The sequence below is a fragment of the Struthio camelus genome, chromosome 15 (assembly GCF_040807025.1).
Source record: "Struthio camelus isolate bStrCam1 chromosome 15, bStrCam1.hap1, whole genome shotgun sequence".
Taxonomy (NCBI): domain Eukaryota; kingdom Metazoa; phylum Chordata; class Aves; order Struthioniformes; family Struthionidae; genus Struthio; species Struthio camelus.
The window spans coordinates 6,554,679-6,570,399 of NC_090956.1; the positions used below are offsets into that span (position 1 = coordinate 6,554,679).

The 15,721-nt window shown below is 44.4% G+C and overlaps 1 protein-coding gene across 3 annotated transcripts in view; it reads left to right on the forward strand.

Moving 5' to 3' along the window:
* The window catches only part of MAD1L1 (mitotic arrest deficient 1 like 1), a 373,922-nt gene that overhangs the window by 278,766 nt on the left and 79,435 nt on the right, over positions 1–15,721 (forward strand). The window lies entirely within an intron of this gene.

The following is a 15,721-nucleotide window of genomic DNA, read 5'->3' on the forward strand; positions in this document are numbered from 1 at the left end:
AGTGCAGCACTGGTCTAGCTAGGTGGTCTGAGTTTGGGTGGTGGTTTGATAGGTTCCGTTTTTCTTCTGTGTTATCTTCCAGATAGCACAGTTGGGCTGACACGTCAGAGAACTAGGTGCGACGTTAGAGTCGCCAAGCTGTTTAGTGGCATCTTTACGTTGGTCTGAGTGTCAACAGCCCAAGTTTACAGGTCAGTGGGAGAACTCTCCCCTTCTCCATGGCAACCACAATAGGCATTTAAAATCACATTTGCTTCCAGCTGATCCTCCTGAGGTGAGTCTCATTTATGAGAAGGATGAGGATTTTGGAGGAGTTCAATACAGGCAGGGAATGCACAAGCAGGAACTGGAGAGGTTCTGTTCTGGAGACCTACTGCCATGTGCAGCATGCACATTGCTGCAGTATTATTTCTTTACATAACAAATGTTTTGGACAATTTTAGAGCCCCAAAGAAAACCCACCAAATAAAGCAAGTTGACAATAAGTGTAAGACAACACCTAGCATCCTAAACTTAAAACTAGGAAAATATCCTCAAAATAGTTATGTTATTTGGCCTTATGAGGTTTCTGGACTGAGTCAAATGACAGCTGGAAAAGAAAGCCCACCCTCCAAGGAGGAGGATGACTTTGTTTGTTTTGAGGTGCTGTCCTTGAGTCCTGAAAACAGTTGTCTGTTGAGATGGTGCAATACTGTTAGCTCTAAGACCTGCAGGGGCTTGTGTTCACACCTATATTGTTACATGTTTAGTGAATGAAACTTATTCAGACTTCTGGAGATTTCTTTTGGATGCCATGGCCAGATAGTACGGCTGGCAGTTCTTCCTGTGTCCCAGGCAGAGTGTGTATTGCAGGAGAGATGGTGTACTTGGCAAGCGTTAAGAAAATATGGGAAGATTGCATACTGCCCACCTAAACTAGAGCTGGCTGGCTTCTTTTTAAGTTGTCCCTAGTAGCATCAAATTCTTCTTCATGCCATGACAATAGAAGTAGTTTACCTGAAAGGCAGTGAATAAGCAAGCATAGATTCTTTTGTCTAAACCGATTCTGTTGTCTAAACAGTATTCTTGCTTTCTTGCCTTCACTCAAGTCTTCATTCCCAAGTATTTCTGGAGAAAGGATTCAATGTCACCAGGTGGAGCAGCAGAAGTTTCAAGATCTCACACTTCCCAAATCCAAGGATGGGTTGCTTATTGGTTCATGAGATTCCTCCGCCTGTCTTACCTCACATACCTCTTTGGATAAAAGAAGCAGATTTTACAATCAGAGCCTGAACAGCAGTATCTCAGAGCCTTTCTCACTGTTCAGTAAATTGCAGACAATTCCCAAAGTCTGTAGTTTAGAATAGTGGTGGAATATAAACAACAAAATATTTCTTTGTTGAGTCCTGACGTCTGCTTCTCATGTATCTACCAAGGGTTGAATCCTGACTATGGCTTTTCAGCAAGGTTATGTTTTTATGATGTGGAATTTCTGAGCCATAACTGACTGTGGGTGTTTGTGTGCGTTTCATTAAGCCAAAGAGGTCGCAAAGTGGGGAATGCTGTTTATATTTATTCCATTCAAGCAATTTATGGAACAGGGCCTATATAATTAAGCCAGAGAAGTCCCCTAGCTCTTTATAAGCTTCTGTAGTTTGTCCGTAAACTTTACGGCATGTTTCAGTAGCACTGCTGGTGGCACTTGATTTTCAGTGAGGTTTCGATAACAGGGATGCAATGGCAGCTACTGTAATGTAACTCCTTCAAAGGTAAATGAAGATGAAAGACGTGCTTAGTTTTCCCAAGCAATGTATGTTGTTGCTGTCATTAGAGCATATTATCTACATGCTGTATGTTTCCAACCAATTCACGTTAATTAGAATTGCAACCTCAGTGAAAGGGTTAATCGCAATGACATGCTGTGAATACAAATGACTACATCCATAAATGAGCACAGAATTCCAATGAAACCATATCAGTATTTATTGGCAATCCCTGTGGATACAACAGATGAGTTCATCAACTTGAAGGATGTTCCAGTGATTTTCAGACCCTCCGTGTGCGAGTGCGTAGGCAGCAAGGCACAGCTCAGACTTCACATCTCACTCTTGCGCTTGCTTGCTCTTTTTTGTTCTTTTAATTAAATGCTGTGGAAAGTGATGTACAGATACCTCACCAGGATTTTAGTTTCTGGTGATTTGGAGGAACAGTAATACATAACAGTTGCTGGGTCACTTGACAGTTTCATATTCTGTTACTTTCGTGTTACATTAGATGTGTTAGTCCATATATATGCGTGTTCTGCATAATACTTGGGAGATGTATCTAGGCCAGGCCACTCATGAGATACCCAAGAACTACATTTGTTCTCTTTATAGCAATCTGTTAAAGAAATATATTGAAACAAACGAATATTGCCGTGGAGCCTCAAAACCAGTTCCTCTAACTTGGAATTAAGCCATGGCAAATGAGGATGTCATTGTTTGGCCGCGTGTACATCATGCTGTTTACCCTTGTCTCTGGGTATGTCGCGAATGAGAGTACGGGAGCGAGGTCTTTAGAAAGGCATTGACAATTGTTTCAGACAAAGAAAGGCTTTTGGTAAACAGAGAGACTGGTCAAATTTGAAGAAGAGATGATTTGGAGACACTCGTACAAATGAACAAACAGTGCAGAGAAAGAAAATCGTGGGCTTTTTTTTTTGGCGCATGCCTAAAGAACACGATTCCAGTCAAGATATTTGAGGCCCATTAGTTTTAAATGAAAATGAGGAAATCCTTTTAATTTATGACCATACAGCTTCAAGGTACTGCTGAGAGCAGGAGCTCAGAAGTTTTGTAAAACGATAAGATGCCTTTGTGGACAAATAATAATATCTAGCTTTACCTTAAATAGAGAGTTACACTTACATAAAGTAGGGATATGCAAAGCTTTCTACTTTGAAGTGTTAAACTGACTTCTTACTGTGGAGGTTAGGACGAAACTTCCCGTGCAATGCAGGCTGTTTTTGGATTGTGTCTACGAGTGGTTTTGTATTTCCCGCTAAAGGTTCTGGTACTGGTCACTATTGTTGATAGGATCCTGGACTAAAAAGGTTATTAATATGATCCTCTATAACAGCTACATGAAATCTGGCAGTATTTGAAATCTTCTGTGTTTCAGTCTCCTCTACTTATTTAGAAAGGAGGGCTCACTTTTCCTACTAATTCATGTATATATTATTTGGGCACAAGTTTGTTGATAAGAAAGTTAAAACAGCCAAACTCTTCTCAGTGTCACCGTGGTATTATGTGTCTAAGCTCATAAGCAGTCCTGGCCAAAAGGCTGCGTTGAAACAGCGCATCAACCTCTGGTTCACCTTATTTTCTGTGTGCCCAGAGCCCAGTCTTCCAGAATATAGAATTATGTCTTGTTCCAGATCTTGCCCATGTTGTTATTTTCTGCCAAAACTATCAAATGGAAACACAAACACCAGCAGTGGTTCATAGAAGAACATCCCCAAGATGGTAAGCCTTCTGCCTTGAAAGAGAATACCCAAGATATCAGCCAGCAGATGAAAACAGAAGCCTCGTGACACAGTTCGAGGATATTGCCAGGCGTGAAGCTGGCACTTCTTGTTGCAAAATAAAACTTTTATTGGTGTGTAGTTGGAAAAGTGATATGGTAATAAAATCAGCAGCTTTTCTGCAATCTGCTCAATTGTCAGCCAGTGCTCACACAGTCTTTGATTCAGATTTGTTTAAGCAGTTACATGAAGAGTTGGTTTGCAAATGTATAAAGGGAACTGTCGCTGTACAATTTCAAGGTAACCAGAAGAGCTATCATGTGCTTCTCATGTGGTTTGCTCTTGGTACAGGGGTAGAACGTGAGGGGTGAAAGCGTAAAGACTTTGTTAGTTTAGAGGTTCTTTGATGCATGAAGGGTTCAGTGCAAGGACAGACACCAGCTGCGAATTGATGACTAGCATGGAGCAATGAAGGAAAAAGTTATTAATGGTACAGTTAATGAGGATGCAGGTATCTGGAATTGATGGCCCTGTTAGAGCCGTGAAGATCTGGAATTACCTCAGCCACTGATTACTGGAAGGTGGGAATCAGTATGTAGCGACAGATCACCTCAAGCTTATTAATATTTACTGTTTCTTCAGCTTCTTTTCCCTAAACCTCTGTTGGTGGTGGCCCTTTGGAGGCAGGATGCTAGGCTAGATGGACTTACAGCAGTTCTTGCAATAAACAACTGGAGCTTAATAGAAGCCTGAGACAGACGGATGGGTAGGTACCTAGGTAACTTCCTTAAGTTTCCCCTCCTTTGTTTATTTAATAAATTAATATTTCTCTGTTTGCCCCCTTAATTTGCCAATCTTTCTTCGCTTGCCCCATTGCTTGTATAGCCTGTGGTCCTGTCACCTCTCCGTTTACAGGACATGTGAGGTGTGCCGGTAGGGCAGCTATATGGACAAGAAGTAATAGTTTAATTTTCTTTTCTGGAGGAGAAGAATGAGAAAGAACTCAGAGATAATCTTTCAAACACAATGTGATGCTGACGAATTACTAGCTGGAAGCGGGACACGAAACTCAAATGGTTAAATGTGCGAGGGGAAGTCTAATCTGCGGGGGGTGCGGAGATTGCAGTGCGGCCACAGCAGCAGAGAGACTTGAGCGCACCTCTACCTATGCGTGCCTCAGACCAAGCAGGCTGGTTAATACGGGGATTACTTTTGCTTGCCTGGGTCTTCGTGTTTGGTCTTGCAGCTGATAGCGCCACGGGAGCTTGGATTGGAGTACACATGCTGGCAGACTTGCAGTTTCAGTTCTTTCCCCCTTCAACGCAGCAGAGTATCTTTGAGAAGCGTATTCTAGCTGTTTGTTTCTTTTTGCAACTCTATCTTCTCCCCTCTCCTCCTCCTCACCCTTGATGAGTCTCAAGAGGAGAAAGAAATTGCAATTTTGATGGAGTAATGTTCTTCCAGCAGCCGTCTCACGCTCTTGCACACACAATCAGAAATAACAATGGAGCTCATCGGTGGAGCAGGCCAGGCAGCGAGAGATTGATTAGAGATTGTAGGCCTCTGTTAACTCCTCATTCTTGTTAATTACAAGTTATTTTATTTTTATATTTTATTTTCAATTTTCCCATGTGGTTTCTGGAGACTTGATTTCTGTGCAGCTCCAGGAGGTGCCTGCCACTTCTGTGCAAGTGCGATGCCTTGCTGCCGGATGAGCTGCGCTGGAATTCCTGGAAAGGTCGGCAAGGAACCGTCTTCGCTTTCCCTAATCAATAGCTCTGAGCCAGGCACCGTCAAGCGGTCTGTGGTGTTATCGGATCAAATCCCGTATTTAAACTCCTACATTTCATGTGGCTTCGGATGTTGTACTGGCGTGTTTCATTTTAGGACCTAACTTTAATTCTTGCTGTTGTCTTCATCTTATTCTGCTCTTTCTCATGTTTTTTTTTTTTTCTCCCTCCTCGAAGGCAGGGCTTTTTTTTTTTTTTCCTTTTTTTAGTAAAACCAATCACCTCGAGGATAGTGGAATTGAGGGAGCTCGAACAATAGGTATTCTTTTTACTGCAGAATTTCTGAGCAAAGAGATATTCTTCCAAGACCCAGGAGGCTGGGCTGAAACCCGTGTTCTGAGAAAAGTTAGTGCTCTTTTTTGCCTCTGTTTCCCATCTGTGTGATGGGGATAATACTTCTGCCTCTGCAACTGGAGCGTTGTGAGGATAAAGACCCTGTGCTAGTGTGGAATGCAGATGCCCAACCCTTCACTTTAAAAAACAAGTCTGGTTTTCAGGCAGGACAGGTGGGGTTGGCTCACAGACGGTGTGTTAGAGTCAGACTGATCTTCTGCATTTCTATATTGTTTGCTTCATAACCATCAGCTGGTGGCTGCTGAGGTGCTTTTGCCATTTCCCTTTCCCTGCTCACTCCCACCCTGGTGGCATGACAGTGTCCTTGATGGGCGCTGAGGTTTCCCTCCCCGCACCCCAAGCAGCGCCGCTCTTATCTCGCCATGGGCTCTACATCTTCGTCCTGCTTCCCTCCGCCGGTCTACCTTCCCCCTCTCTCAGCAAAGGAGGCACAGAAAAAGGGCTGCTTTCAAGTTGTTCCCACAAACTCTGCCCCGACCTGACTTCAGCCACCACCACGCCACTGGTGCTGCTGCTGGTGGCCTCATGCAAGTGGGCACAGCAAGCACCAGCCAGCCCAGCTGAGGGACCCTGCCCATCCAGCAGCTGTCTCCACTGCTTCGGCAAGAACAATGAGTAGCCAAATTACTAGAATGCACCTTTTTTACTCTTTTAGCAAGTTTGTGATTCGTCTCTCTTCCAGATCTCCTTTTTCTTCATGAAAATATCTCTTATTTAATGAAATGGGAGAGCCAACCCAGTTGGCTAGGGAGAATCACAAGTGGCTCTTTCACACACCAACATGGAGCGCAGAAGGACACCGGTAAGGATGTAATTAAACCAGAGCATCTGGACCGGGATAGCCTGATACCATCCTGAAGATGTCTGCACCCACGCCGCTGCATTCACACAGCGTACAGAGGGCCGCATGGGCCTGTGGTTAGGCCCAGTGAGAGGAGCAGCGATAACTAATGGATAGAAGAGGGGATGTAAGCAGACTCCTCCTGGATTTTGTTCCTTTCTCCTCCACTAAACTGCTGTGCGGCTTTGGACTAGGTCACTTGGCTGTCTGGTTTTTCTCTGTCCCTCTCACCTGGGTTCAGGAGATTACTGACACTTCCTGGGGGAGGGGGGCGTTGAAAAGTTTTTTGAAATGTTCTGCACTGAAAAAGCTGTGTGTGAAAACACTGGCGATGACCAGTTCCACCAGCTTTTGCTATAGGTGAATGGACACAGCAAATCGTTTTCCAGCCTTGCCACGGAGGCGGCATGGGGCAGAGGTTCGCTGGGGCAACGCCGCTGGGAACCAGCGGGCTTGCTGCCCTACCCGCGCTCCGCCACCTTTTGTTGGCATTCAATCTCTTGCTTAATTTTTTTTTTTTTGTTTTTTTTTTGAATCTGGGGTAGATTCAAAAAATGTTCTAGAGTCTGTGTGATCAGAGCTCTTGAAGGAAGAGGCGATGACTTCAAGTCTGGGAGGCTGGGGAATACAAAGGCCTCGTTGCAGCGCACATGAAACGGGTGTTTTGAAGAGCTGCTTTTGATGCACACTTGTCGTTTTCGCAGAACATGCCGAGCCGTGTCAGCAAACCGTAACCCCGCTCCTCTCTTGCTTTTATGTACAGAGCTGCGAATGAAAAGGAGTGGAAACTTCCGGAGGTTTTCTTCTCTTTTTTGGGAGGGGGGAAGCTCTGAGGTTTTGGGTACCAAGCGTTTCCACAGCTTGGCGAACGAGCACCATCTTGCCTGGCTGCTCCCCACGCTGCTAGTGCTAAGCTGGGCCGTGCCGACCACCTGCCCAGGCCGGGTCGGAGGGAGCAAGCGCCGCTCCATGCTTCCGTGACCAGCGGCTGGGAAGTTGTATACCAGTTTCTTCCTTTTGTTGGTGCCTCACAACCTCGATAATTTCTCAGTTGTTATCTTGCCTGTTTCTCTCTCCTGTAAAGGGACATTTCTAACTGAATTCTATTATTTTTGACATATTCACACTCTGCTTAGAAACTGCGACTTTCCGTATGGGGCGCTGCTGCCAGGAGTGCTGGCTAAGGAGCGCGGTCGGATGTGTGCCAGGAACAGCGTATCGGTGATCGTGAACTTCGAGGCTAAGACAGCATGGATGAGTAGGGAGAAAAATCAGATTTAGGCTTAATTATTTGTCCGCCTCTGGACATGAGGAGAGGGGACAGGCCATCTCTGCTGCCGTGGGTGAGCCCTAGACGCCTCCACCGGCACTGGTCTCCTTGAAGGCTGGTGTATTTGTGCTGCAGCAGGGTTGTGTCATGCCATCGGCTTCTGCACCATGCTTGTGTTGACAAATGGTATCCTGAACTTTGGTGATCCTTGTGGCCCTCTTCTCTGCTTGTGATCTTGCGTGGACACTTTTGAAAAGCCTGAAGACTCCTTTCAGTTGGCTGTGAAGATCAGCTCTGAGAGAATGCAAGCAGAGCATTGGCCAAGGAACTTCAAGATGACTTTTGCGCTGATACTTCCCCTTTTCCCTGTGTGTTCCGAGAACAGGTTTATGAGAAGACCTCTAAAAAAAAAAAAAAAAAAAGGCAGTTAGCTCCAGGAAAAGACTGAGGTGAGATACTGCTGGTAACATGTAGCAAAGCACCTACCAGCCTTCAAGTGCCTCAGTTATTAACAGCACAGCCCCCTGCAGCTCAGCCTACGCCAAGCCACCAGTAAGAGTGGCAGCTCTCCGCTGCCGCTCTTCTTTCTTGAGTAAGCAGCATGTTGTTTAAATGCAAGCATAATTAGGACTTATCTCTTGCTTTGGGAGTTATAGCTACTACCTGCGCTTGACTGGGGCAAAAGATTTGCTAATCTCCAGGGAGGAAATGTAATTAGTGATGGAATAGGGAGGGATGTTGTTTGTGTGCATAAAAAGCTATCTGCAAATATTGAAACACAGCAAAAGATTCCCGTGGGTGGTATGGTCTTGGTATATCTATCATCTGTCTCTGAAGACTACATCTGGGCTCGTATAAATGTCTCCCATTAATTTTATTTGTTGTTGTGTAAATATAAATGATTATGTCTTGCCATCATCTGAGATTTCAGAGTTAAAAGGTTTGGATGTTTGCATGACGAGGTTGTTGGCCATTTCCTACCAGACCTGGCAGCTAAGTGGGGAGGGACATGGTGGGAGACCACTGAGGAGCAGAGGATGGGGTGTCGTGGTCACGGTTCCCCCGTGGCAGCCAAGGGACCACCACCAAAGGTGAGACTAGAGCCTGGGATTCAGAACTGTACGTTCCTTCTGTCATCCTTATTACTGTGCTTCGAAGTCTAAACGCTCAATTACTACATGGCTGTTAACCATGAAGTTAGCGCTGCATAAACCAGTTAATATGCTTTTTCTCAAACTAGCTTGCCAGTTTAAGATAAGAGCCCGTATTTCAAAGCTTGTTAGGCAGCTCTTCTTTATAGAAACCCAAGCTCTTCAGGATTTGGGTGTTCCCTGAGAGCTTTCACTAAGCAGAGGTCTCCTACGTTTTATTTTTGGCAGACCACTTCTAGGAAAGCCAAAATACTAGCCAGCGCTCTCCTCTGCGAGTGCACCTTCTGCTTTGCTTCAAGATATCCTAACTATATCTGAAGGCAGTTGTTGCTGAGGATGGTTGGAAGCACATCAGGCATTCAGACATGGCATTTCTTGAGATTTGGTGTACTTCAAATCACCATTGGGGGGTCTTAAGCACAACGTGCCATCCAGGCTCTCCAGATCATAACATGTTCTGTCAGTGTGATAATATGAATCTATTAATCTTTGCATCCTTGCCATGGTGCTGTATCTGTGCAACAGTGACAGAATGCCTGAGTGAACTGAAAAGCCTTTGAAAGAGCTTTGCTACATGGAGTGTCATTATAACTCTGGCAGAGTCCTACACTATGCTACTGAAAAACAGTCTTTGCAGCTCCCCTCTTTACATACCATATACTTAAGGAATTAATACATAATATGGACATAAATTAGTGTTAGGATTTAACAAAGTATCAACTGTCTTAATTCACATACATGGAAATGGTGAAAAACCTATCCTAGTCTCTCATTTGTTTCATACAAACAAGTACACAAATGGTCCTAACTCTATATGTGGAAAACTTTAATTCAGACCTATCTGAAAGTTAGCAAAAAGAGCAGGTAACTTAATACTGTTTTAGGACTTTGGATTTCATGTATTTTCTTATTTGCCAATTGCATGAGAACATTTTCTGAGCAAAAAATATGGAAAGGCATTTTACGTTAAATCTATTTTATAAGGATTCAGAGCCAAATCGCGTTGCTCCTTCCTCCTTCACAGGGGAAGCAGAGACACTGAGAGCTGAGGATGACCTCCATCTTTGATAGCTCTCCAGATTGCCCTTGGATGGCATCTTTAGCTTCTAGATGAAGACGACATGCCTGCCTGTCTGTATCTTGGAGAGAATGTATCAGCTCATATCAAACTGAGTCTTGAAAATTTTAATTTGCTCCTAATCTATATTCAGTTTCAGCAGAAATATATAGCTGATAATAGTGGAACTCTTTGAACTGTGTTCTAGGGAACTGACATAAATTTCAACCTTAACCTGAAGGATTTGTCTATCTGAATGGAAGGCTCCAGAGAATGTTTCATGCATTTCTGGGATGTATCTGAATTTGGAAAGAGAATATCTGCAGATGATTTTTATGTAAAAAAAAAAAAAAAAAAAAATCATCCAGAAAGTAGAATAGATATGTGCAGGATGAGGTAGGGGTTTATACTTCTGTGGGTATGTTCAGTGCATAGTTCTTATGCCGTATGCGGTGTAGCTACAATGAATCTGCAGCAAAGGTTACCAGCCAGCTGCAGGTTTGTTGGTCGCTGCGAAAGCTGTTGTGTTTCCTGATGTTGAGAGAAAGGGCCCAGCTGACAGCTGTGCTGAGGCCCAGAGGTTTTGGACATGTGTGCAAACAGCTGTCCGTCATCGCATTTCCCAGGAGGCTGTTGGACAACTGTGTATTTCTCTGAGAGAAGAATCTCACTGTCTTGTCCTGGGAAAGCATAGGAGATGTCCTTGGCTTTTTGGCAGAGTCATTGCAGCCTAAAGTTGTTTTTCTTCATATAATTCCATTAGAGTGATGACAGTTTCAAGTTGGAACAGAAAAAGACCTGATGAAAGGACCACTCTCTAAGTGGGAAAGATAGACAGAGTGGAAGCAGTAACTAGCAAGGTAATAGATGGTGATGGATCTATAATCTCCGAGGCTGCTGTAAGCAGTAAATTCCTAAATAGTGTCCTTTCAGCCTTAACCTATTTATTTGCAAAGTGCTAAATTTAATTTTCCTTAGTCTGCAGGAAAGCATCATCCCAGGAATAAGCCTTTAGCCCAGCCAAGAAATGGTGCCAAACTGCTTGTTCCAGCATTTCCATTTCCTCCTTCCTCTGTGCTGAGCATCAGGCCCAGGCACCCCATGGCACACTTCCTCTAAGGCATGGTAGTGTCATGAGACGGGTGTCAACTCTGCTGTAAGGTGGGATGTATCCTGCTCTGAAACTGCTTTAGAAGGGGGGAAGTAATAGTCCAGGTGCAGGGTGGGCTCAGTAGAACCACCTGAACTGAGTGAGACCCTCATGAGTTGACCTATCCCAGAGGTGGAAGGGCTGCCACGTGACAGCGTGCAAGGGAGCAAGCACCACGCATAGCGATGCTTGTTCTCTCCTGCAGATCCAGGCTCTCAGCTCAGAATACTTTAAAGTACTGAGCATCACATAAAAGCCCGTGTATTCTGAAACCTTAACAAAGCCGGTGTCTTTAGAACGAAAGGCAGTGAGTTTTCCAAGCAACCAACGTTTGGCACGTTTGCCCTGCAAAGTGTCAGTAGAAGTATTTCAGGCTTCTGCACCTCACTCGTTGTTCCTGGTCGCTGTGGTATTGCACTCACACATGTATCGTTTGGAGCTAGCAAAGAGGTTTTTCCCCAAAATTCACAAGTTGGTAGAGATTTTAGAAATGTTACCTTAATAAAATATTTCACTGTGCTATATTGCACAGTGTCCAAATCCTCTGTCCTCCCAAGAGTTGCCTTTGAGCAGGAAGTCTGTGTTCCTGTAGTTTTCACAACCCCAATGAAGTGCAATCTGGGCTGTCATTAATCCCATTGGTTTGGAGAAGGACGAGCTTCAGTAGCGGAGCTTGGCTGTTTTTCTGCATCCAAAGGATTTTGGCAGAGTTCTTAGCAATGCTTCCTATTTCCTTTTTGTCCTTTTTTACCCCTATCAAGAGAGCGCAAGCAGTGTTGTATTGGCTGATAGGGAATATCCTATCAGTGCTCCCACCCTGTTCTCATCCTGTCGCTGATATGTGAATGGAAAGACTGTGCTTCCCGAGGATGGAGGAATTTGCAGTCTGTCTTCTGCTTCTAAGCTTAGCTGGGCTTTTTACTTAGACAGGTTAAACACTTATAAAGTGCCGTGGAAGAGGCAATCTTATTTTTCAGTATTTGTTCTATTTTTGCCACTTGTTAGCATTTTAGGAATGAAGTTTCTATTCCTCCTCCTTCTCCTATCTAAATCTGGAAAAGTGTTCTGGGCTTCTCAGCTCCATGTGCTGCTGAAAACTCTGACTTGTCTCTCACGTTTCTTTCAAAATAAAACAAAAATAGCGGTGCCAAGAATTGAGGACAGAGAATTACACAGGCTCCTTTGCCTGCTTCTTCCTCTGATGCATAGCTGACGGGAAGGGTAGCTCCGCTGCTGTCTGGGCAAGGTACCTCCTGAGCTGATACTGAATTTTCAGCCAGGATCTCTGCTTTTCTGGCATGGGGAGAAATTGCCCCCCTCAGGGGCAGAGGCTATGTGATCTTGCAGCCTCTCCTCACCACTTCCCAGGTTCCTTGACTCTTGCTCTTCCCACTGGTGGGCATGGCTGCAGAGGAGAAAATTGACTTTGACTGTAGGATAAGCAGCTGTCATTCTCTGTTATTCTTTCATTTTAAAGCGCAGTGTCATAGAAAACTTTATTAGCCACACTGAAAATCTCTCAGCCTACAATTAGCTTGCCAAAGAGTGACAGATGCACAGTGTTTATTAATATTTACATTCATTTTGAGATTTTTCCCTTATCCAGAGGATTGTGTAAAAAGCTATCAGCACTCTAGCCTTGGAAGAACATGGGTTTTGCTCTTTGCACTGTATCAAGTGTTTAGATAGACTGTTAAACTGAAATGGCTTCTCCACAAAAGCAGGACTTGATTAACTTGAAAACAGATTTTCCTACCAGATCATGCCCCTTTGAGCTTCGTCTACAGGGAGATTTTGCATGCAGGGAGGAAGCAGGCAGAGTACCAGAGGCCTTCAAACTGCAAAGGGGCATCTCCAGCTTGCTTGAGCTGCTTCCATCACTTAGGGACTGAAATTTTAATCATTGAATTAATTTTTCAGAAACCAGAGTGCAAATCTGTACCCCTGGTGGCATTAATAATGAATGCAGGGAAGAGAGACTTTAGAAGGAGAGAGAGGGGCTAGGAAATTTAGTTTGGGGAGTATACTTTTTTCATTATTATTTCAAAGGGATAATGTATGTGTTGGATCTCCTTATCCTGGGGCCTTTCTACTTATCTCGCCCAGGCTTTGTCCAATAAAGAGGCTGCTTTATTTCTGTCCAAGGTATCTTTTGAATACTTTTTACCGACTTGTCTCTGCCCAGTTCTTCTTTTCCCTTTTGCAGGGTTAAATAGCCAAGTCTGTACATGCATGATCCTGGTCCTAATCTCCAAAGCAGCCCCTCGAAGCATTGCGGGGGCTTCGGTGCGTGTGTCCTATCTCTGCTAGCAAACTGCTCTCAACACTAAGAGCGAAATAGCAGGCTGCAGGCTCACCTGCTCCGGTAGATTTAAAGAGGACAAGGCCTGAACTGCAGCCAAGTCGCCAAAGCTTCGGCCTCACTTTTGGCTCCTTCCTCCTCTCAAAGAGCATGCTGATTTTTTTCCTAATTAAAAGTATTATATACCAGAAGATTAATTCAAAATGAACGTGATTTTTTTCCCCTTCCCTTTGTATCCATGGAAAAGGCTTATGCCAAGCAACTGCAAAAGGGAGCAGGGATTTCTCCTTTTAATGGATTCCAGGCAATTTGCCTGTGGACAGCTATCTTATAAATAATGAACGTTTGCACAAATTTTCCCAATTCTCAGGCAGCGCAGGTGGTCTTCATTTCACCATCCAAAACAAATCTGGGAGCAGCAGGGTGTTTCGCTCCTCAGTCACCATGTGAAAGGGGCAGTTCCTCATGTTCCCCCTCCCTTGCGCTCTGAATGGATCATTAAGACCACCTACAGTTATGGATATGTTTAAAAATATTTATTTATTTATTTGAAATCCTGCCAGGCAAACACAACGCCGCTCTGCCGTTCCTCCTCGCTGTCACATAGTGCTGCCAGAAAAGCCAGCATGGGTGTTTGCAACCGCGCAGGCACGTTTGCATAAGCGGGAGGTCTCGAATAGTTGAATAGGCAGACGTTCTCTACAGCATGTAGGCTTATTGCGGATGGACAAGACGGAAGGCTGGTACGTGTGTCCTTGATCACAGGAATTTTCCAGAGGCCTCTCCTCTGAGCCTTGCACTAAGCGGATGATTCTTTGCATCATTATATTAATTTTTGAGAAATGAGGATTTGGTTCAATGGGTGCTCCACAGAGACCATCCAAGAAGCGAAATACTCTCCCACAAGGGAAGCTATTCTTGTGTTAAAAGCACCCGAGAGTGATTTATACGGTGCAGAGGCATTACAGCGGCCCTGATGCAGGGATGGATTTCACCCTGGAGGAGGATGACATAGCCTGAGGGTTTCTCTTCGTATTGTGCTACTTCCTGAGTTTATTTCCTTTCCAGTAAATTGGAGTGTTGACTGCAGGAAGATGAAGGTGAAGGTCCCCAGCTGCACCGAGCTCCTGTGGTCATCAGCCACCTGGTTCAGAGGGAGGCTGGGGATTGGTCCAAGAATCTTTCTGTGGCTCTAAATGCAGCAGCTAATGACACCTTCCACTCAGCGGGAAGAAAACAGAATTACTAAGCTTGCAATTTGGCACAGTGGGAGTGTGAGTTTGTCCTGCCAGTTTCTTGTTGCTATATATTTCCAAGATTTTTTTTCTTACGAGCAGGTGGAATTCGGATTTGGGGGCTCGTTGTAAGGACTCAAATTATGCGTATGGAAGGCACAGCCCCAAAAGGAAAAGACTAATGGCTGCTTATCAGGATCATCTAGGATAAAGACGGGAACGTGCTGATTCTTTGGGAACTGCTCTATGTCTCGGCCTTATGAGTGATGTGTAGTGAAGTCTGAATAGGAGCCATGTTCCCAGTACAGTGTTGAAGGAAATGTATGCATTTCCATATAATTTTAATAATTTTGACTTATGCTTAACTTTGTGCTAGGCAGACTGTGCAGAAGTTCCAAGAGAATATTATTTTAGATGGCTTTGGGGGCAAAAGAAAGAAGAAGGCTGAAGGCAAGGTTAGAAATAGCTGAACATTTCCACTCGAGCAAGTTTTACGGTCATGTGCTGCGATAATTGAAGGTTTGCTGTTAAATGCTACAAATTCGTGCTGGAGAGAAAACATGTCCTCAGCTAGAGACTGCTGCAGAGTCTTTTGCTGCCACTGTGAGAAGGATGAGAGGTGCCATTTGAAGTGAACCGTGAGGAGCAATAACAACAGTTTATCAAGGCCTAGTTGTTTTGGGGGTAATGTATGTTTTGTAAAGAGAAGCCTTTCACGTCCAAGGATTGTGAAGGCCCATCCTGAAGATGCTGAAGATGTATGAAGAAGTCTAAGCTTGAATTTTTCCAGCAGTGTCTGGAATTGACCTATTGAGCACTGCTTGCCTTGGGGCTGGTACGGGAGTTGGGGGAAACACTGCGCGAGTGAATGCTGCGGAGATAAAACTATCCTTCTTTCCAGTTCCCGTTTTACCTCTCCATATGCTACTGCCCAAAATCTGTGCTGTAACATGAGAGGACAGACAGCTACCACCAACTCAGGCTAGTGAGATATGCTCAAAAACTTTTTGCAAGCAGTGCAAAAATACTTGGAGCAAGTGAATGCATGGTTTCTGGAGCTGTGACTTGCTTTAATGTTCTTATCAAC